This window comes from Ambystoma mexicanum, chromosome 2p (assembly GCF_040938575.1).
Source record: "Ambystoma mexicanum isolate Mex_15411 chromosome 2p, UKY_AmexF1_1, whole genome shotgun sequence".
NCBI classification, from domain to species: domain Eukaryota; kingdom Metazoa; phylum Chordata; class Amphibia; order Caudata; family Ambystomatidae; genus Ambystoma; species Ambystoma mexicanum.
The window spans coordinates 1,216,139,052-1,216,163,109 of record NC_090923.1 but is presented as its reverse complement, the minus strand read 5'-3'; positions in this window follow the sequence as shown (position 1 = coordinate 1,216,163,109).

The following is a 24,058-nucleotide window of genomic DNA, read 5'->3' as shown; positions in this document are numbered from 1 at the left end:
GAGTCGAGCTTAGATGGTCTAAGTTGCGGTTCGTGTTGTTTTATGACACGCAGCTGTATCAGCAATCCTGGCATTGACTATTCTTTGTAGTCCCCCATTTAGATTATATCGTAGTTACATATTCTTAAGGGCTTTGTTGTGTATGTTTTCTCTCAGTAATAACGGGATCACGCCATCGTATTCGCGAGCTACTGCAATGAGAGAGATCATTGACATTCTATGAGACGACATACTCTAGTGCCTTTAAAATATGCCTTTTTTCATTAAATGTTACCGTCTTCCAGTATGGATATAGTGTGAAGGTGCTGACACGGTATGGTGCTCTGTGTTGTTACAGTTACATGCAGCATTCAGCAGTTCGTTGAAGTTTGATGATTTTACGACTACCCATGCCTAGAATCATTGTTGATGAAATCACCCTGCATTAATCACTGGGAGTTAGAAAATTGATTTCACAGGCGACTACGTGCAAGTATCTGCTGCTGCTAGTTGATTACTGTGTATTAAATCAAGTGTTACCTGGGGTTAAGATGGAAACACCTGGGTGAACAAGCTGTGTACAATCCGTTTGCTTGCAATTCTTTTCAACCACAATGTAGGCTTAGTGTTTAGCCTAATGATTGCCTTCTTGTGATGTGATGTATTTTGTTGTCCCTACGTTGGGATGGTGTATTCCACTTCAATTTGTTTGAGGGTTATACTACTACCCCTATGCTTCGGTTATGTTGGACCCTTTGACAAAGGCTTTTGAGTAGGAATTTAAATTATATTTCCTCCTCCTCACTGAGTATGACTATTGAAATGTCTACCCGGCCAGTATGATTAGTGTTGCTAAGGTATTCATGACCTGTTGCCCTTGACTCATTAAATGAGTCTAGTTTTGCAGTATGAGCTTATTAGAGTAAATATATTGAAGCTCATTAAATGTATGCTTCTGTTGTATTTATAGGTGAAATCTCAAGGCACAGAAATACAGTGCATCGGCAACGTTCATGAATTGCTTTCTTCTCGAAGACTTCACGCCATCCAACCCCTGATGAATTTCCACTTATTTGAATATCTACGGAGTTGGAAAGAGACATGTTGGGTCTTCTTATCTTAACCAACAGTATTGATGAACTATTGGTATTAGGAAGTGACTAATTGCTTTAGCCACTCGACTCGAGTATTTAACTGTATTTATTTTTTTCTGGTCTGTTTTTGTTGAGTTTTCGTTAATTTTTTCTATTCATTATTTGTTTGAATTCAGTGAAGATATTTTTTTGCTCTTTCACTGTTATGGTTATTGCCTGTTAATTGAGGGAATCAGGTGATACCGTATGAGTGAGATATGGATGGAGTTTTTGTCAGTTGATTGCAGTTCTTGTTTTGGTTTGTTGCACAATTTCAATCGTGATTTGATTTAATTGATGTGGTTTTGTTGATTTGCTATTTCACATTGTGTTAACATTGACATATACGCCATTTGTTATAGATAATTTTATAATCCAGAGTTGGATTTGTAAATAATGTTTATGAATTAATAAATCTATTGCAATAATTGTTTACCGGATGTGAATTAAATTATTTCACCCGCTGTTTGATGTAGTATTTGATCTTTTTTGTGATAAAGTGACTATGTAGATTGCAGTTCTGTTGCTTTGTCTTTTGACCAAACAGAAGCATACACTTCTCTGGCCTCATTGTACCCCTATATATAACGTTTCTTTTCCAGGTATGACCGGAGTTTAGATAAACCTGGTGTCCCCTTTTCTTTATTTTTGTGCTCAACAAATGAACCATCAGAAAACAAGAAAATAATTAGTAGAAATCCTGCAGCGCATCCAACCTCGCCTTGCTCAAGGAACCCTGTGCTACACGCAGATGATTGATCAACACTGCCATGGCCATCTACTACCAAAACATCATAGCCAAGGCCAACAGTGAAAGCAGAGCCCTCTTCAAATCCATCAACCCTCTGCCTGACTGGCCAATAATACACTCCAACAAAAAATCCAACGCAATGAACTCTTTATTTGTCAACAAGATCAACATGATCCACCAACACATAGACACCAATGCCACAACTGACAGTACACTACCCATCCCATCTTGCAAAACCACAACTACCTGGATAACTTTCAAGACAAAAACTATGAATGAACTCACTGCCACGTTAGCATCCCTCAAGGCCACTTTGTATGTGGGCAACATCCTCCAGTCCTCCGTACTCAAGACCTTTCCGACTGAAGCACTCCTCCCTTACAATCATCAACACCTCCCTAACTCAAGGCACTTTCCCCTCGACCCTCAAGACTGGACAAATCCTCCTGCTTCTTAAGAAAGCAACACTGGACTCTGACGATCTCAAATGCCACACAGAGAGAACTCAAAGTCAGTAAATTACAGTGCCAAAATAACGTGAAAAGGTCTTACCAGAGGGATCAGGAGAAAGGCAATGAACCTATGAGGTAGGGGTCCGGGACTCACGTGGGCAGGTAGACTGTAGTTGTCATGAACCATCGACATAGCCCCTTCTGGTCTTCCTGGTGCTGGTCCAGACGGAGAGTGTGCTCCTTGATACTTCCAACATGGCCGTGCCCAGTGCCGTGTTCCGTACTAGCCTGTACGTCGGACACGGCACGTTCTATAAAAGGGCCACGCCCCCGCGCCTCCGCGCGTCTCAACACTATCTCTAGGTAGTGTCTCGACGTGTGTGTGCTGCTCGGTGTTACCCTTCCAAGTTCCTGGCCAACTCCCTTATTCTTCTTCCCTTTTCCCCTGTTTCCAGAATCTCTTACCTTTCTTCGATCCTCTTCCTGGACGTCATGGAACACGCGACTTCCTGGAACTTTGAACGCTCGCGCTGGAGTCAGACTCGACTCGCGCGCACTTATACAAGTCCCGGTCCGACCGGGAGAAGGAGTCCTCCGCGGAACGCCACAAGAAGAGAACTCAGGTGAGCCGGGGGGAAACCTTTGACAGTAGTCCCAAAAATGGTGTGAGCACCAACTGATGACAAGAACGTGATTTGGTAACTGTGGAGCTTGAAGCAAGAAGTTCCAAAGAAAGCCAGATGCAAAAGGGAAATCCGTGTTGCAGTCCAAAGAGCAGTCCAAGTTCAAACCACAGGGAAATCCAATGTCACAAAGCCAGTAAGATGATCCAAGCGAAGTCCAAGTAAACAAGCCGAGGTCAAAAATCCAAAGAGTCAAGAAATCCAAACAAACGCGTAACGCCAAACAGGTTGCAATGAACAGCTGTGAAGCAGCGAGTACACGGAGAGCCGCGTTTAAATACTTGCGGTTCTGGCATTACTTCCCGTCACATGACGTGCTGCCGCATCATGTGAGTGGATTTCCGGGTCACGTGAGCATACAGCGCTGGTCACGCCATGCGGAAGCATAGTAGCGTTCCGCCAATAACCTAGGCGCCAAGGAAGCTGCCAATGCAAGAAAGGATGCAACCTGGAGAGCGTTCTGTTGCGGGTGAGGCGTGCATGTGCACGCGAGTCATCAGGGGGCCCACGTGAGTGCTGGAGTGTGAAGGGGGAATGAGATGGGACAGAGGGAGCGGGGCGAGCTATAGTGATTCTAGAGTTTTGGGCATGGTGGGCATGGGCAGGAGTGGCAGTATTGTCAGGTGTGTGTACAAGGGAGTGTGTGACAGAGCCCCCCCAAAGGCCCACGACCCCGTGGGCAGGAAGGATGATCCCTGTGAAAGCGAGCCACCAAGCGAGGAGCGTGGACCTCAAAAGTGGGGACCCAGGACCGCTCCACCGGAGCATATCCAAGCCAATCCACCAGGTACTGCAAGCGTCCCCGGCAGATACGGGAGTTCAAAATGCTAGAGATCTCGTAGACATCCGGGGCCGACAGGGACACCGGGGCAGCAGGGGCGCGAAGACGGGAAGGATCCAGACAAGGCCTGAGGAGGGAGATGTGGAACACAGGTTGAATCCGCCAGGAGCTCGGGAGTACAAGACGGTAAGTAACAGGGTTGATTACCCGAGACACTACATAAGGACCCACAAAACGGGGCAAGGGCTTCCTGCAACCCACCAACCACAAATGACGAGTAGGGAGCCAAACACGAGAACCCACCGAAAGAACAGGAGACACCATACGCTTCTTGTCCCCCTGGGATTTCATGGATGCTTGAGCCTCACGGAGGTGTGCCGAGGTACGGCCGTGAATATCAGACATATCCCTGACACAAGCAATAGCAGCCGGATTGGACGAGGCCGCGAGGTCAGGTATAGGCAAAACACGGGGATGCTGGCCTACAAGACATAAAAGGGGTAGAACCCAGTGGAGGCATGAACCGCATTGTTGTAAGCGAATTCAGCGTGACGCAGGGAATGCAACCAGGTGGATTGTTGTTGAAGTATCAGACACCGTAGGTACTGTTCCAAAGTCTGATTGACCCTTTCGGTCTGACCGTCAGTCTCTGGATGATAGGCCGAGGAATACCGGACATCGATACCCAACAGTTTGGTCAAGGCCCGCCAGAAGCGTGAGGTAAACTGAGAACCCCTGTCCGACACCAGGACAGAAGGCAGGCCAAATAGGCAAAACACAGAGTCAAAGAACATTCTTGCCATGGTAGGGGCAGAAGGAATACCTTTACAGGGGATGAATCGTGCCATCTTGGAAAAGGAGTCCACTACCACCCATATGGTATCAAAACCTTGCACTCCTGGGAGATCTGTAATAAATTCCATGGACAAGGTATGCCAAGGCTTAGGGGGTACCGGTAGAGGAAGCAACAGACCCAGAGGACGTCCCCTACGGGGCTTACATTGAGTACATATGGAGCTTGTGTTGACGTAGGAGTCCACGTCCCTTTTCATGCCCGGCCACTAGCACCAACGCTGCAAGAGAGCTAACGTGCGTTGTTGGCCTGGATGACCGTTCACAGGGGCGTCATGCGACCACTCAAGAGCCATATTCCGCGTGTCTGCAGTGGGCAGAAACAAGCGATTCAAGACAAAGGGAAGGCCATCATGAATTACCGGATTCCATTCTGCCAGCTCGTTAGGATGAAGCGATACCCAGTTCCTTACTGCATCCAACAAGGGCATTGATGGTGTGCACAGACAGAATACCTTGGTGTTGGCTAATAGCGTGTCAGGGTACACAGGCAGAGAAATTCCCCCAGGAGAACGTGACAAGGCATCGGCCTTCCCATGAGCCGAACCAGAGCGATGACGTATCTGGAAGTCAAATGCCGCAAAGAATAGAAGCCACCTCACTTGTCTACTATTGAGGCATTTTAAGGAAGCTAGATCCTGCAGATTCTGGTGATCCGTGAAGACCGTGACCTGATGCTTGGCACCCAAGAGATGATGCCGCCAAACACGGAAAGCATCCATGACCGCCAGTAGTCCCTTCTCGGTCACGGTATAATGTGTTTCAGGGATGGTGAACTTGCGGGAGTGGAAAGCGACCGGGTGCAAGCGGCCTGAGGATCGACAAGTCTGTGAAAGAACTGCACCTAAAGCAAAAGAAGAAGCATCCGCCTCAACAATAAAAGGGAGATCTGGATCAGGATGCTGAAGGACAGGGGCCGTAGTGAACGCAGTCTTCAATGTTTCAAATGCGTTTTGGTGTATATCTGTCCACAAAAAGGGTGTATGAGGGCTGGTCAGGGCAGTGAGGGGAGACACAATGGACGAGAAGCCCGAGATGAAACGTCTATAGACATTTGTGAATCCCAAGAACGATTGTAGTGCCTTTAGATTCGCAGGGACGGGCCAGTCTAAAACAGCTTTCACCTTAGAGTGATCCATGGACAAGCCGGCAGGGGTGATGCAGAACCCAAGAAAATCCACACTGCTGACATGAAATTGGCATTTCTCTGGTTTGGCGTACAAAGAATGTTTCTGTAATCGTGAAAGTACTTCACGGACATGGCGTACATGTTCATCTGGGGACTGAGAAAAGATTAGGATGTCATCAAGATATGCCACGACGAACACGTCCAGGATAACGCTTAGGATGTCATTCATGAACCTTTGGAACGTGGCAGGGGCATTGCACAGACCGAACGGCATGACTGTATATTCGAATAAGCCATACCGGGTACAGAAAGCGGTCTTCCACTCATCGCCGGAAGGAACGCTTACCAAATTGTAGGCCCCACGCAGATCCAACTTGGTGAAAATGGTAGCATGTGCAAGGTGGTCGAGTAAAGGTGTAATGAGGGGAATGGGATATCGGTTCTTTCTTGTAATAGCATTAAGTCGCCGGTAATCCACACATGGGCGTAGGTCACCCTCTTTTTTAGGGACAAAAAATAAGGGACTCACTGCAGGCGAGATGGAAGGGCGTATGTGTCCCAACTTCAGGGCTTTTTGGATATAGTCTTTCAGAGCTAACTCCTCCGACGGTGAGAGGGAATAGATTCGTCCTGTGGGTATCGTGGTGTCGGGGAGTAGATCGATGGGGCAGTCGTATGGGCGATGTGGTGGTAGGGCCTCAGAAGAACCACGATCAAACACATTTGCGAAGTCTTGGTATTCGGGGGGAATGCTCGTGGCCACTAGCCCCACTATGTGTTCTGAGGATGACTCTTGCGAGTCGGACACGGTTAACTGAGCAATTGCATGAGCCGGGTTATCACTGCTGGTATCTGTGGGTAGGCAGACATTTTGACAAATTTCTGATTCGAAATGAACCAAATCCTAACTTCCAGTCAATGAGTGGGTTATGTTCTTGGAGCCAAGGAATTCCCAATATGAGACCAAACTGGGGCATGTTAATGAGGTCAAAACTTATAGTTTCTTTGTGTGTGGATTGGATTGTCAGTAACATGGGTGCCGTCTGTTGTTTAATCGGGCCAGACACCAGAGGGGTACCATACACTGCCTGTACGGGTTCTGGTCTAGTCTTTGTCAAAAGAGGCAGATTTAAAGAATTAGCCAAGGCAATGTCAATGTAGTTACCCTTTGCCCCTGAGTCTATTATAATGGTGACAGGATGTGTGATAGTAGATGTGGGGTGAAGTGTGGCCTGTACTTGTACAGGCCTAATGCGGCCAAAAGCAGGAATCGGATTCGGGGTATGGTGAGAATAGCTCGATCCCGTCCCCGGTTCTAAGATCGAGCTGTCCGAAAACCCTGCGTCTTGGCCTTTGGACGATGTGGGCACTCCTTCACAAAATGACCAACTAGACCACAATAGTAACAAGCATTATCCACCCTCCTACGTTCTCTTTCCAGAGGGGAAATCGGGCTTCTAATTCCCACTATTTGCATGGGTTCTGATGAGGTGTCAGACACAGAATGCGATGTAGGGAGGGTGACTGAGTGAGAGAACCCAGCTTCTGCTCTTCTTTCGGACCTTCGTGCATCTACCTGGAGGGCGAGGTCAACCAAATCATGGAACGCTGTTGGTAGTGAAGGGACCACGGAAAAGGCGTCTTTCATGGGATTACTGAGACCTCTATAGATTACCACCTCCTTCTTGCTTTCGGGCAAGGATGTTTCAGCGGACAGTTGGTTTAACCCAGTTATATACTCAATAAGGGAACCCTTACCCTGATTTAATTCCAGGGGCTCCAAGTCTCTCGACTGAACTTTATGTCTGGTGTCGAAGACCCTGGACATTTCCGTGACAAGAAGGTCAAAATCATAGAGGGTGGGGCTACCGCTTTCCAAAAGAGGGTTGGCCCATACAGCAGCAGTGCCTGCTAGATGAGAAAGGATGAATGCCGCCTTGGTAGTGGAATCTGGAAAGGCAAGAGGTCGACACAAAAAATGCAACTTGCACTGGTTTAGAAAGGTTCTAAATTTCCTGGGATCTCCATGGTACCTTTCAGGAGCAGCTAAAGGGAACGGGGAAGGCAATACAACAGGGACAGGATTTTGGGGCAATGGAGCTGGAGGTGGCGTGGGTTGGAAGACAGAGGGTGTATACCCAAATTCCGTGTCTGGGGGAAATGGGTGTCTAATACTTTGCATGTGGTCAAGCCGCTGGTGGATGGCGGTATTAGCGGCAGCCATGTCTGCCCGTAGTACTGTGATGGCTTGGACTATAGCGGACATGGGATCTTCAGCGTTTCCCTCCATTGCCTAGATGACAATATGGCTTCACAGTCTGTTGAGACTTGAATGTCGTGTAGGCAGAAGAGTCCTCTGTCCCCAAATGCCACACAGAGAGAACTCAAAGTCACTTCCTGTGCGTCCGTTGAGGCCACAGGTGGAGATGGTCAACTCCGGAACCGCGAACCTCTGGGACCCCAATCCGCTGCAAGAAAATACTGATTAAGTACCAAGCAAATGACAGTAAATTACAGTGCCAAAATAACGTGAAAAGGTCTTACCAGAGGGATCAGGAGAAAGGCAATGAACCTATGAGGTAGGGGTCCGGGACTCACGTGGGCAGGTAGACTGTAGTCCCAAAAATGGCGTGAGCACCACCTGATGACAAGAACGTGATTTGGTAACTGTGGAGCTTGAAGCAAGAAGTTCCAAAGAAAGCCAGATGCAAAAGGGAAATCCGTGTTGCAGTCCAAAGAGCAGTCCAAGTTCAAACCACAGGGAAATCCAATGTAACAAAGCCAGTAAGATGATCCAAGCGAAGTCCAAGTAAACAAGCTGAGGTCAAAAATCCAAAAGAGTCAAGAAATCCAAACGAACGCGTAACGCCAAACAGGTTGCAATGAACAGCTGTGAAGCAGCGAGTACACGGAGAGCCGCGTTTAAATACTCGCAGTTCTGGCATTACTTCCCATCACATGACGTGCTGCTGCATCACGTGAGTAGATTTCCGGGTCACGTGAGCATACAGCGCTGGTCTCCCGACGCGGAAGCATAGTAGCGTTCCACCGATAACCTAGGCGCCAAGGAAGCTGCCAATGCAGGAAAGGACGCAACCTGGAGAGCGTTCTGTTGCGGGTGAGCCGTGCATGTGCACGCGAGTCATCAGGGGGCCCACGTGAGTGCCGGAGTGTGAAGGGGGAATGAGATGGGACAGAGGGAGCGGGGCGAGCTATGGTGATTCTAGAGTTTTGGGCATGGTGGGCATGGGCAGGAGTGGCAGTATTGTGAGGTGTGTGTACAAGGGAGTGTGTGACAGAGAGGGAAGATATCTGATTTGGTGTAATTTATAGTGAAGCCCGAAAATGTACCTATTTTGATTATCTCACGGATGATTGGGTCTAAGTGGACCGAGGGGGTCCCTAATATACAGAAGCACATCATCCGCATACAATGATATAATTTTGTGCGTGTCACGCAGGCGTATCCCCTTACGAGTATGTTTGTCTCTGTCCGCCATTGGCTCAATAGCCATGCAAATAGTAGGGGGGAAAATGGGCACCCCTGGCGCGTCCCTCTGTGGAGGGTGAAGGGAGCTGAGAGATGAGAATTAACCAGGACTCTGGCCACTGGGTTTGTGTAAAGCAGTTTGATATAGGAGAGGATGCGTGGGCCGATTCCCATCTTCTCCAGCACCGCCCACAAGTTCTACCATGAAACCATATCAAACGCCTTTTGGGCATCTAGTGTCACGGCAACCGCGTTAGCTTTAGGGTCAATTCTAGAGATGACATTGAATAGGCGCCGGATATTTAAAGCAGTGGAGCGGGCAGGGACAACGCCACTTTGGTCCGGGTTGATTAGGTACGTCATGATGGGGAGGAACCTGTTCGCAATGATCTTGGCGAATATTTTGGTGTCTGTATTCATAAGAGAAAGAGGTCTGTAGGAGCCACACTCCTCCGGGGTTTGCCCGGCTTGGGGAGTACAGTGATAATAGCCTCATGTAGGGACTGGGGGAGAGTGGCAAGGCGGAGGGACTCGTCCCACACCTCATGCAGGTGTGGGGCCAGTAAAGCAACATGCTCTTGATAAATTTCAGCGGTCAGGCCATCCGGAACGGGGGCCTTGCCTTTGGGGAGGGCAGAAATAGCCTCAGTGATCTCGTCAAGAGAGATGGGAGCGTCCAGCTGCTCTTTAGTGGCGTGGGATATATAGGACATGGGGATACTGTCAAGGAGACGATCCAGGTCCTGAGGGCTATGCTCACTCTGCGGGGCATAGAGGGCAGCATAAAATTCCAAAAAGGTCTCAAGAATAGGTTGGTCAGCCCAATGTCGGACACTGTCCTTGCTCCTAATACTGTCAATATGGGTTCTGCCCCCCTCGATCCGGGCCAGCCTGGCCAGGGTTCGGCCGGGTCTTTCCTCCCCACCATACTTACGAGCCGCAATGGGTTGTGCATAATATCGTATCTCCCTAAGGGCATGTGCCTCAAAGGTCTCCAATTCCGCACGTATCTGTGCCAGCTTGGGAGGGGAGGGAGCAGAGTCGTATTCATGCTCTAGTTCCTTGAGTTTTGACTCGGATCATTGTAAAGAGTTCCTAATGTCCTTCAGGACCCCTGCTTCCCTATAGATACACATCCCTCTGATGAACACCTTGAAAGCTTCCCACCGGACCCAATCAGTTGTGTCACGAGGTTTATTGTTGTCAAAAAACGAATTGATATCTGCAAGGATGTTGGCCTTAAAAACTATGTCATGTAATGCCTCAGATTTAAAGCGCCGGTTGGAGTGACGAGGTAGTGCAGGCTGCAGGGGAATGTCGAGTGTCACTGGGGAGTGGTCTGAAAGTGTGCGTGGTAATATCTGCATGCTGAGGTTCTTCCCCATCAACCCGGCCGACAGGAGGAAGAGATCGATTCTGGAATGACTGTCGTGTGCAGAAGAGTAAAACGTGTACTCCCTAACCAGTGGGTTGAGTGCTCTCCAGGTGTCAATTAGGCCAGCTGGGCCCATGTGTGCTTGGAGCCGACGAGCGGCTCTGGACATCGTCCTATGGGCAGAGCCTGATCTGTCAAGCTCAGTGTTTAGTATGAGATTCATGTCCCCCACCCAAATAACCGGGATCCCGATGTATCTCAGAAGTAGGATATTGATATCATCGAAGAAGTCGGGGGTGTCTATGCTCGGGGCGTATGTGTTGACCAGCAGGCACTCCGTGTTAGCTAATAGACAATGGAGGATCACGTATCTACCCTCTCGATCTATGTGGCTATTGCCTAAGGAAAATTCCACTGATTTGTGAATCAAGGTTAGAACACCTCTGGACTGAGAGGAATGTGCAGTGTAGAATTTATTGGCGCCCCATGCCATTGCCAGAGAGGAGGAGAGATGCGCAAGTGCGTGGGTTTCTTGTAAAAGGAGAATATTGGCCCCATGCCTCTGAGCATATGCCGTTATCCTGTGGGCCTTAGTGAAATTACTGAGCCCCTGAACATTCCATGACATTAGCCTAATAGCCATGTTACGACTTTATGGGACATCCCAGCATCGCGTAGCTTTGATTGTTGACCATGTGATGATTATCGATGCAGTGACACACCTTTCCACCCTCCAAGCCACACTCTCCTTGCCATTTTTGAGATAACATCCCTCAACCTTGCAACCCCTCACCCTCACTGCCCTCCCCAACCAAGCAGTGCACAAAAACCCGCCCCAAGATCCAACGAAGGCGCGCCCAACGGAACAGGGGCACACCTGCCTGCGCGCCCAACTGAGGCGCATCCAACGGTCATAACATGCCAAACTCGGCGGGGGTCGCTGTTGCCGTTAGCCCAACTTGAATGTGAGATTGGTGCAATGCACCGTGTATCATGTAGCGGTATCAGTTAGTACAATTCAGGGAGCCATAACAACAGGTTACACTTAGCAGAGGATATAGAGAATGCAAGGTTCATGAGTACAACAAGGGAGATATAGACGACGCATGTGTTAGCAGCGCCTAGGGCGGACCACCTGTGCGGGTCAACGTTCGCCTCTTCAGCCATCAACTATTGGCTCCTCGACCGAGTCGGGAAGCGGGATGTGGGCTTCAATGAATTTCACTGCTTCCTCCGGCACCGTGAAAAAGTATAACTTATTGCGATGAGTAAGCTTCAGGCGTGCCGGGAACAGCATGGCATACTTAATTTTCCTCTCCCTGAGCAACTTTTTCACACCGTTGAACTGCCTGCGCTCCATTTGCACACTGATGGAGAAGTCTGGAAAAATTCGAATAGTTTGAAATTCAAATTTCAGTTCGCCATTCTCCCGGGCCAGGCGTAGTATATGGTCTCTGTCCCGAAAACTGAAAACTTTGGCAATGATCGGCCTGGGGAAGTCCCCCGGCTTGGGACGGGGGGGTCAGCGCCCGATGAGCGCGCTCGATCGTGAATAACGGGGAGAGTTGGGGATTACCCAGGAGGTCTGTCAGCAGATTTTCAACAGCCTGCTCCATCTTGCCCTTGAGGGCGGACTCCGGGACCTCCACGATGCGGAGATTATTCCGACGGGACCTGGACTCCAAATCATCGCATTTTGCCTTGACTTGCTTCATATCACGCACCAGTTCAGAGACAGTGTTTTGGAGAGTGTGCACTCCATCCTTGTTGGCCCCGATTCGTGTCTCGGCCTCCGCCAGCCTGGTACCATGTTGATCCGATTCGGCCCGCATAGAGCCAACACTTGCATTAATGTCATTGAGCTTCTCGTGGAATGACGCGATGTTTTTCGCCATGGTTTCCATCAAGGTCGTGAGCTCAGGCTGAGGGGGGCACGAGGGTGCCTCAGAATCGTCCTGGTTCAGGGGTGACCCTCCCCGCTCCTGTCTGGGAAGTGACTTAGTGTATTTGTCCATTGCTCCCGCCTTATTGGTCCGCGTGATTTACTTGGCATGCTACGGGAGTGCACCGGAGCACCACAGGGCAGCCCTTGCAGGGTGTTGGGTCCGTGGTCCTCAGGCACCTTGGGTACAGCAGTATCGGGACAAGAAGGAGTGCCTCAATCTCCCGTTACCAGGAATCCAAATTCGGTGTAGGGGTAGGGCTGAGCTGCTCACTGGGCGACAACGTTCCAGAGCGGGACCACAGACTTCAGTAGCAGCAGCAGGAGGCGTAGACAGAGGCCGCCAGGCAGGCACCGAGTTTGGGTGGCCGGATGTGGCCAGGGCCGGTCCCAGTGGTGTCACACCCCCTGGTATAGGGAAGCCCCGGCAACGCAAAAGGATTTGGGTCCATAGGAGGAGGGCTGAATCCGCAGCGGCGTCAGGGGTCATGCAGGGGGGGCGGCGTCACGCCAAATCACAGGCCGGAGGGGTCACAAAGTCCAGTTTATCGCCCCGGGCCTACGGTTCCACAGCAGTTTGATAAGTATAGGGACCCCAGATCCGGTGGGATTCACGTTGCAGGCAAGCCCAGCGTGGGTTAAACACGCAGGGGCTCAGCACACACCAACCGCAGCCCCCCACCTCCTCACCTGCTGGCACACAGTTCAAGTCTTTCAGCCGCGGTGGAGGCCTCAGCCGCCCCGCACCGCTCTCAGGGGATCGAGAAGAAGATATGCAGATGGGCCGCAGTGTCCTATTCTGTGGCGGGTGGCAGCAGTCAGCACAGCACCATAGGCACCTCGTGGCGGGGCGGACGGTGGGCCGGGCGCAGGCGGGGGAGGCAGTGTTATCTCCGGGCGGCAGTATCGCCTCGGAAGCCCCAGTGGGGCTGGATGAGTGGATGAGTCAATGGGGCAGCCACCAGCCGGAATCACCACCACACCACCGGTCGCATCCGCCACGCCCGCCCGTTCTCAGGGCGTGCCAGCAATGAGGAGCCGCTCGGGACAGCAACAACTTCAGGCATTCCTCGCCCCAGCGGGGACAGGACCGGGAGAGAAGCGCCACCCAAGCGACGCGCGGAGGGTCAGGTACGCAGGCGGCTAGGCAAGGAGGAAATATAGTCCGCCGCTCCAGCGGCCTCCGGAGGGCCAACCCCACGGCGATAGTGTGCGGCTCCAAAGGGCACCAGAGGCAGACAGCCGCTCTGGAAGGCTTAGGAAGTCAAAATCACAGCAGCATACAAGGGCCGGGCCCGCAGCATCAACACGCGGCCCGTTAGGCCTCAGTGAGCGGGGGCCTGGGTCAGGAGAAAGAAGGATCCTGCTCAGTGATAAAGTTACGTTTTTCACCCCGACATGGATCAATATGTCGCTCCGAGGACGGCAAACACGATGCACTCACTCCCAGCGTCGGATGTTGCAGGGAACCGCTGATGCGGGTGGATATACAGCAGTCGGGCACGGAGCTTGAAAGCTACGCAGCCATCTTGCAGGCTGCTCAACAGCGCCCCAGCCTGCTAGTTCTTCTTGACCTTTCTGCAACATTTGACACAGTAGACCACCAGACACTCACAGAAAATATACATTGTTACACAGGGATCAGCGAGATCGTCCTCAGCTGGTTCAAATCCTACCTTGCTAATCATCAACAGTTTGTACAAATTGATTTTTCCAGATCCCCAACTCTACTCATCACCTGTGGAGTCCCACAAGGATCCATCCTGTCCCCTGTGATCTTCAATCTTTACATGGAACTGCCCAGAACCCTCCTCGCTCCACACAACATATACACCCACCAATACGCAAATGACACGTAGATCTACCGCAAGATATCCTCCATTAAAGACATCCACAGGCTCAAGACCTGCCTCACATTGACCCAGTCTTGGATGTCCAATGCTTACCTGTAGCTCAACCCCTCCAAGACTGAATTCCTACTGCTGACCGACAACACCAAACACCCTGACATCACTGCAATGAAACTCAAGGGTTTCACTCCCTAGCTGGCCACCTGTGCCAAGGCCCTTGGATTCAACATCGACAGACACTTCACCTTCAAACAGCACATAGCAAGGAACACAAACAGCTTGGTACCAACTTTCTCTCCTGCAGAAAATCAAAATCTTCATCCCAGAAAACAACTTCAGATCCGCCTCCCAAGCTTTTGTCCTCTCCCACCTGGATGCTGGCAATGCCCTTTTGGAAGGCCTTACGGTGACTACTCTGGCACCCGTGAGATGTGTCCTGCATGTTGCAGCAAGACTCATTAAAGGACTCTGCAAATTCAACCACATCACCCATACCCACATCGAGCTGCATTAGCTCCAGCTGCGAGCCTGTACCATCTTCAAATCCTGTTGCACCATCTACAAGGCTGTCACCCTAAAGTCCCCAACCTCCCTGACTCAGAAACTCAGCATTTGCGATCCACCAGAAGGAAATGTTCAGACTTCAACTCCGACGGCGTAGGAAGGAAAGAACCAGAAGACAGGCCTTCTCTGTCTACACTCCAAGAATCTGGACCCCCCTCTCCATCAACATCAGACTTGCCCCATTGCTTCTACAATTCAGGAAAGCGCTTAAGACCTTCCTCTTCAAGGAATGACTCCTCCTAACACCTAGGTCCACACTCCCCCGCCCTACATGAGATTCTGTGATCTGCTCCCTATTGTCTCCTCCCCTGGTAGCTTGCAGATAGATCCCTTGCTGCCAATTGCCCACCCTCGCCCTCCCGTTAGCTCCCTACTCCCCTTTTTCTCTACTTCCCTCACTGTGTTCTTACTGCTATGAGTGCAAAGCGTACTTTTGCTTCCCAACACTAGGGCCGCGCTCATAAAATACCCTAATAATAATAATAATAAAAGCAAGACATTGGGAAGTAGGGGTCGGGTATTCCGAATTTCGTTTGGCGCTCACAGGAAATACTTAGTTTCTATGATGTCCACTGGCTAAGGAGCAGGATTCCAATGATGTGTCAGAAGACGCTGGGGAAGAAGGATTTGTAAAGATGTGTCCTTGTTACCATGCCATAGGGCCCAACGGCCCCAGTCCACGGTAGGGGTGTCACGGTATTAGTTTTATGACGGTACAATAACCTTCTTGCCAAATGACGGTATATCATGGTTATCTTGGTATAGCAAGTGGAGTTAACTAATCTTAACAAATATTTTCTAAAAGGTCATAAATTGTCAGATTTATCATCACAAACAAAACCAGGCACCCAGGGCCAGAATTGGGCTTTTCAACATACTTTCCACTGAAATGCCACCCCTTGCTTCCACCAAACACAAACACACGTGTGGAGAGGAGGGGGGGGCAGAGCCCTGCTGCGACTGGCAAAGCGAACTGAATAGCTTTTCTTAGGTTATCATTTTTAGGCTTTTAGCTCCCCCACTGGCTACTGGTGAAGATGAACATGGTGCCATCTTGATAACCTGCATGCCACAGATCAATGGAGTCTGATGATACTATACGCTTGTGCACATAGACACACACATACACACACACACACACATGCACACACTCTCTCTCTTTACGTTGCAGCCTTTAGTTTACTTACGGGCCAAAAGGTGTTCAGTAATCATGGACATGTTACCCTTTGGTATGGCAGCAGGGAATACCCACAGAGATGAGTACATTTCGTAGTGTGACTTATTATATGTAAATTCAATGATAGAACCAGGGAAATCCCCCATTGTCATATGTTTAGAAAACATTATCCATTATAAATATATAAACCCCAAAGCCGCCAACCCAAAGTCCCGGGAGGATAGCTCAGCAGCAACGTGCGTGCATTGGAAGCAAGACGACACGAAGCAACACAGGTTCGATCCCCTGGTCCGCGCTTAGAAACCTCTGGGTGTTTAAGCGCGTTATAAATACGCAACTAAGACAAAAACGAATTCTTTAACAGTGCCTCGATGCCCGCGGGCTGTGTGAGCGCTTTAAAAGAAAAATGTAAATTAAAAAAAAAAAAGTAAACCCTTTTCCTTCTTGGCACTGTATTTATTCTTCCTATTGCTAAGATACTGATTTTGTGTCAGGCACGTGTGGTTTATGGAATGGCATTAAAAACCTCTGAAACTGAAACTACTTGGCAGACGGCACATCCAACAGTGCCTTACCAAGACTGCACAGCACTTGCTTACTGCAGCCTTTCCAAATCAGATTGAAAAGCACACTTAACGGTATGAACGGTATACCGGTATAAACAATGTGACGGTTATTATTGTTCAATTAAGTGGTTCACGGTATCTTTAACGGTATACCGTAATACCGTTACATCCCTAGTCCACGGGTTTCAGTTTTGGCGATGTGGTCAGGCAACCGCAGCCAGCAAAATACCCTAGAGCTTCACAAATGTGGGAAATGGAACCACTGGCAATGCCAGAGATCTCCAGAGGAGGAAAATCAAGTCTGTACTCACACAGGAGCACTGGGCCATCTGCAGCAAAGGGGTTTGTGCTTCTTGGACAAGTGATAAAGGCATGGCCAGGGGCGTCAGGGAGATGGGGCATTCGGGCAGGTGAGGTAATATTGCTGTCACTGCTAGATCAGAGGGAAGGAACAAACTGAAGCTAGTTCCTTCTTGGGCCCTGCAGAGGCAGAGCTTTGCCCTTGGATTCCTTGGAGCCCTTGAGATACTGGTGCAGAGCTTCAGTCCCCTTCCTCGAGCCTCTGGCCTTCTATATATATGTGTAGGTTTGTGTTCCAGCAGCAAAACCAGGTGCGTGGGTAAGGGGACTTTTATCCCCATGTGGGAAGCAGGGAGTGACTCCAGTCTCCTATCACAGACCAAGCTACAGTTAAACATTTAAAAGCCAGCCAATAACTGGCCATCAACACAAGTATCCCAAAGCACTCAATTAGGCGTTTCATACAAAGGACCAAATCGACATTCTCTGCAGACTGGCGTGGCCCCTGAGGACTAAAGGAAGATAAAGACAACCTCTGTTTTAGGTACTTGACATGGAGGAGTCAATCAAAAAGGACCCCAGGTAGACAAAATGGTTCCACTTGGTGAAGCCAATCTAGCAAAAGGGCGGTTACATTCACCCTGGGTCATTATGGGGCGCCTTTGGGGTAACCCTGCCATAGGAGTCTCTTCCCCTCCAAAAATGTGAGGATTTAGTGCGTCAGAATTACTGCTCATGGCAAATCCTCCAAAATACTCAATGACAGGGCTCTGAAAATGGGGACTAACCCCCTCGTTAACTAACCAGTAATCCCATAATAAATGTGCAGGAGCGAGTGGCGGTAATGGTAAATGAGCCTGGAAGCAATTCTTGTGGAATTACCACCAAACTCGTATTGAAGCCCAATGTCTAAACCAGTAAATTACGATCCGCTTCCGCCCTTCTCAAAGCATCAAAATGAGTCCCTTAGACAAATGGTGCCTCAGCGCCCAACCTCATTTCTAGACATCAGAGCATACATTCTTGTAAGCAGATGGTAAACACCGAACACAACTCACTCAATCAGTCACGATCCTAGTGCTGGTCTTGTTGGTCATTTAAAAAAATGTATGAAAACATGTTTTGTAATCTAAAGTATATTTTTTCTTTATCAACAAAAGAAGCTTGGACACTAGAGTGGCACAGAAAGATTCTGCAGTACACCAAGTCAAGAGCCAGATTGCATAAACGTTTTTGGCCAGTGGGACATGTTTTGACTGTTAGTAATGTCTGCAGTACAGTCGTTTTACCGCCATATGTCGTGCAGGTATCTTTACGGGTCTTTATTATTTAGAATAGGGACGCTACAGGTGACAGAAAATGCTTGTGCAAAACTTAGCCTAGAAAAAATAGGACCAGTCCAACAAGGCTGACCTGATAAAAATGAAAACTAAAGACATATTTTGCGTTTGTGAGAAATGCTGATGTAATAATCCGTTCCCAGGGGTTTTGAGGAGAGCCGTCCGTCATTTGCACAGCATTGGCGCCTCAAGGCTCGCCCTGTATCTGGAGCCCGAACCTGTCTGTCTCGGCGCCAGTTCTGAGCTCAGGGGCCGCTGTTGTCACGTAACGTTCAGAAGCATCGTTTATGGGAACAGTTGGCAAATGTACCAAACTCACCCTCTGGTCCTCATGATTCATCTTTTAAATTATGACTGTGATTTTCATGCTGCCAAAAATCGGGAGCACCCTTTTGTTCAGGGCCTCGGCGCACGGCATGGAACGGTGTGGCCCACTTCCTGTCACCTCCACCCTGTCCCGTAACCGGAAGGAAGCGCGCCTCAGGGCCCTTATAGTTTAAGCAGCACTTGCTGTGCTCAATCGATGCTCACCTGGGCTTGGTATCGCCTGAAGCTTTTGTACTATCCAAGGAAAGATGAATAGGTTCAGAACAGGGCGTGCCGGGCCTCCCCCGGGATTGCTGAAGCCTCAGAAAACGCTTATCATACAGACACGGTGCAGTCACGTGGCAAGCTTTCTATGTGCAGTACAACGGGCGCTGCACTGCAGGGCCGACCTTAGAGGTGGCAGCGCCCCGGGCAGTTTAAGAAAAATGTGGAACCCCTCCTTTGCCTACCCGCGCGTCACTGGTCAATGACGGGGGTGGAGGGAGCCCATTTTTTTTAACTCCCAGCTCTTGCGCCTGAGCAGGGAGTTATTCACTGCAGCAAGGCGCTCTTGCTACTGCATGAGCGCCCTATTCTAATAAAAACCACCTCGCTCCTGCTTAGGGTACTGCTTTTGCATCAGCCCACTATTGTTATTAAATGCGCTCCGCCGCAGGCGCATTTAATAACAATAGTGCGCCTGCCGCGACTTCTCCCACTAAGCCAGCTCGGGGGAGCCCTTGAAAGACTCATGCTACTTTGTCTCCAAGATTCATTTTTCTTTTTTAAATGACACGTTTGGGGGTAGTGGGAGGAGGATGTATGTTTCCTTTCTGTGTTTCCTTTTAATGAAAATTGCAAAACTACCTTTTGCACCGGGGGCGACCCTTGCCTACTCGCTCTCGAGATTTGCACCACAAGCTAAGATACAGGCTTCTCCATCTAGGGCACGAACATACCTGCCTACGTTTGAAAATCAAAAACACAGAGATATATGCTCCGCCCATAGACACACAAGACACCGCCCATTTGCACATGGTCCCACCCACACGCCACAAAGGTAAACTCAGTTGTTGCAGCTGCCATTAGAAACACGTTTGCAGTTTGCACTTTACAGTGGAATGCAATAAACATAAATGTCCAAGAACATGCAATATCGAAACAAATTTTATATTTTTCTGAAATTAGTACTCTTAGTTTGCGCCAGGCATTCAAAAAATTGTTTTCCAAAACCAGAGTTTGCTCATAATTTGCAATTTATTTGTCAATTAATTGAGTGCCCATTTGTGTTTGTGTTGACACGTGTTTCGGCCACCTAGGCCTTTTTCAAACCTGGGCTCGATATTATTACACTTTCATAACTCATGTGAATATATCATATTCTGTATCAATTACATTAATTAGATGTATGTACAAATTATTGGTTATGTGGACAGAGAAAAACAAATCTGTCTTAGGTAGGATTGGTAGGGAGAGAGAGACAGTACCATACATCATTAATTACAGCGTTCTTTTGATTACAAAATAGTTTTAAATTTGTCTAAAGTATTTGGTGTAGCGATACACATAGCAATAGCATTCTCATATTTACTGCATGTCATTGTTACTTTTAAAAATGTGTTCTGTCAGGACATTCCCCAGGTGACTTCCCTGAGTGAATCAACTCGTATCACTTTATTCCAACAAGATAGTTAAAAATTAAAATGAACATAGCATTCATTAGATTTATTTATGTGCTCCAAAATATGCACCCTTAGTGACATTTCCCCTTTCAATGTGACCTTCATCACCAATGTAAAGACGTTATCAATGTCCCTATAGAGACTACTACTCACCACCATCATCCTTTAAAATTTCGTTGTAATTCCTTATACTTAATACAGTTCAGAACGGACAATTCCTCTAGCTCCTATATCAGGGACAGTGCCCTGTAAGAACAAAAAATCAAGATTATCTACCTATTCAATTAAGATCATCTCTGTATATTACTTCAGTAGTTTAGCTGACCTAAAAAGGTCCCGCTACACCTTCATCGCTGCCTGGTTAGGTCTCCTCTCTACCATACTACAAATTCACTATTCTTATTGTCCTTATTTTGTTTTGAAAAATAGGCTGCCAAAGTGCCTTGAAAACTGCCTTATATAATTGTTTGTTTTTATTTTTGGTTCCTCTAAGAGCATAGTAAAACCACCCTCACAGCAATTACCACATCCCTTAAACTTAAATCCAACTTAAAGAAATGGTGTGCCTTATAGTACTCAGTGGATGGGACAGACTCAACAATTTCTTGATCAAGAGATCTTTGTCGCAGGGGCATAGCCCTCACGCTTAACCTTTGCTGCAAATTTTATTTTAACACTAAGTTTGTGATTCTTGGGAACATTTCCATCAATTGACAATTTTAAGTATGGTGGCAGCAACAGTAGTGGCAATTCCCATGCTTGTTCAGTTGTGAGGACAAGCACATTGTGACTTCTCGCCACAGTATATGCGGAACACTGGAAACTAATCGCATTTAGTAACACGGTTAGTTCTGAAAAGTTCTCTACGCAGTGCAAGCTTTTCTTTAGTGCATGCCACTTTGCAATCCTGAATATTGTGTTTTTTTAACATTAGAAATAAAGGACTACAAGTACCAGAATACAATATGGTGTGAGCCTAAAAGCCAGACTGGCTGATTATTTCATAGCTCCCATGGGCCATCTTGACATCCCTGAATACTACCCTATTGTTTGTATGGCTTTCAAAATGTAAAACCACCCAATACGTCTTTCAGCCATTGTTTGACACAAGCATGCTGCCAGTCGTTATGTATGCTGTGTCTAAACCGTTCAATCCCACAAAAAAGGGTGTACACATTTTGCAGCCTCCTAATTAATGAAATGTTGAATGCACTGCTTAAAGAAAGCAAATTGATCAGGGCCCGGTTCTGAGGTGCATGCAATAATAGAAAAGTGTTCTTCCATGAAGGAGGAACACTTTTCTTAAACGCACCATATTCCAACAAAGCAAGAATGTGGTGAAGGGACATAAAAGCCTCGGCTTTTGCATGTGCCTGATTCACTGCCTGGCAACGGCCCTGGTAACCATCAGAATTGCAAGGCATGGACTCCGAGGGGATTCTCTTCCCCGAGCCCTCCTTTTGCATGGCAAAAAACGAGTTAAAATACGGCACTTGTTCGGTGTCATTGACCTCTAATGCAAATGTTTTCCCTTTATAAAAATAGCATGTTCCAGACTGCAGCACCACTTTTCTAATTGGCTGAAAGCATAAGGACACTTTTGCAAATTAAAAAAGTGGCAGCGCCATTGGTGCACATGTTTCTGAGACAAAGATGGTGTTTATCAGCTGTTTGCGCTGTGAAGCTCGACATCTCCCCTCCAATTCTTCCACCCACCTCGGAATGGTGGTGCAGGAAACTAGAGGGGAGAATGTCAGCTTTCTTGACTAGTTGTATCACGAGCTCAGAATTGGGCCCTCTGTGTGAACCCGGCTGCATTACTGCTTAATGTCATTTTATCACAGCCTTTGAATAGCACCACCCCAAGAAGAAAACAACAAAAAAAGCAACCCATGCGAAATCTTAGAAGTGATTTGCACTTTGAACCCCAACCCCTTGCATATTTTCAAGGATGAGGATGCATGCCACAAGCAGTGCCTGCCTTAATGGCAGCAGCGCCCCGGGCAGAAAAAGAATATTTTGCCCCCCTCCCGCCGTGCCCCTGGTCAATGGGGGCAGGGGGATGAAGGCGCCAAGTGTTTCTTTTTGTGGTCGGAGAAATTTCAATTAAATGCGCTTGCGGGAGTCGGCGCATTTAACAACACTAGGGTGTTGCAGCACCCTATTAAGATGATTATCGTCCCACTCCTGTGCCGGAGCAGGGTGGTAATTATCCCAGTAGGATGCCAGCACCCTATTGCTGTTAAAGGATAGTTCCGGGACTTTTTTTTTATTGTCCCTACGGGTCGGCCATGTGTTTGTAAGCATAAATCGGTAGATCGTAGGAAACTTTCCTATGGACCTTACCCGACTTTTCGCCCATTATCGCACTCGAAATCAGCCTCCATTTTGTGATAATCCTATCATTCCGCCGCATCGACCTGGCTCACCTGCCTTTGCGGCACTAAATCAAATCCCCCGCCCCTGAAACAGACTTTATCAAAACATTCATATTCCCCGCCTCTATCCGTGACGTGACTGAGCTGCGTAGGCAAACGCGCCCAGGCGTCTTCTACGCGACTCCACACAGACCCCGGAAATCAACACAGATCAGCTCACAATACAGCGCACCACAATTCGGAATATGAAACTGTACTTTGAAATCAAACCGCAAGATTGTAAATGTGGTAAAGTACATTTATTTGACATCAAATGTTTAGAGAATATTCAGCGATTTGCATTTTTATTTGCTCATGTTCCAAAAAGTTCGTATTGAGGAACGCGATGGTCCTTTGCTGTACACAGGGTCTTAGAGCATCTCACAATACAGCGCCACAATTCGGAATGTGAAACCGTGGTTTAAAAGCAAACGGCAAGATTGTACATTTGGCAAAGTACGTTTATTGGACATCAAATGTTTAGAGAATATTCAGCGATTTGCATTTTTCTTTGCTCTCGATCCAAATTAGTTCGTCTTGAGGGAAGCGATGTTCGTGTGCAGTACACAGGGTGTTGGTTTACGATAAAAATAAGCTCTTCGGTCGCACTGATAATCGCATGGCTGTTCCAACAACGAGGCACTAGGCCACCACAACGGTAGGTATGTTGCATCTAACCGTTAGTACCGCGTAAGGGCATACTTGTACTTGGCGATCGTCCCATAAAATGGTCAGGGTGGTAACGTTGTTCACGCGGAGAAGCAACTGGCGGCTGTAGAAGCCGTCTGCCGGTGTCCGGTACTCGTGACACAGACAGTAGTGAATGATGTACCTAAAAACATAAAAAATGAAATTAGTCTCACCATCAGATCCTTATTAAAATCATAGCGAGGACAGCGCTACTGGGTGTACACAAGTGTTTAAAGGCGTGGCGAGGCAGGGAGGGGGGGGAGTGGAGTACAAGGTAAGTAGCATAAAATAATAAATAAATAGGGCCAGCTGGTGGCAAGTGCAAGGTAAGTGCAGAACAAGTGCTGGGAAGGGGGGGCTGTAGGATACTGAGACAGTCCCCCAGTGCAGGGGTTGACAGGGAGGCAGTGCAGGTGGAGAGTGGAAGGGCCCAGGACCGAGGTCGCAGACAGCGGACCAGTTGTAGCAGGGGAGAGGGAGAGAGAAAGCAGAAGCAAAGAGGAAGGTTTTGAGGTGCTTCAGTAAAAGCAGATGTTTCTCCTCAAGATAGTGCGCGGTAGAAAACAATATGCCACATAGAACGAACAAGTACAACTGAA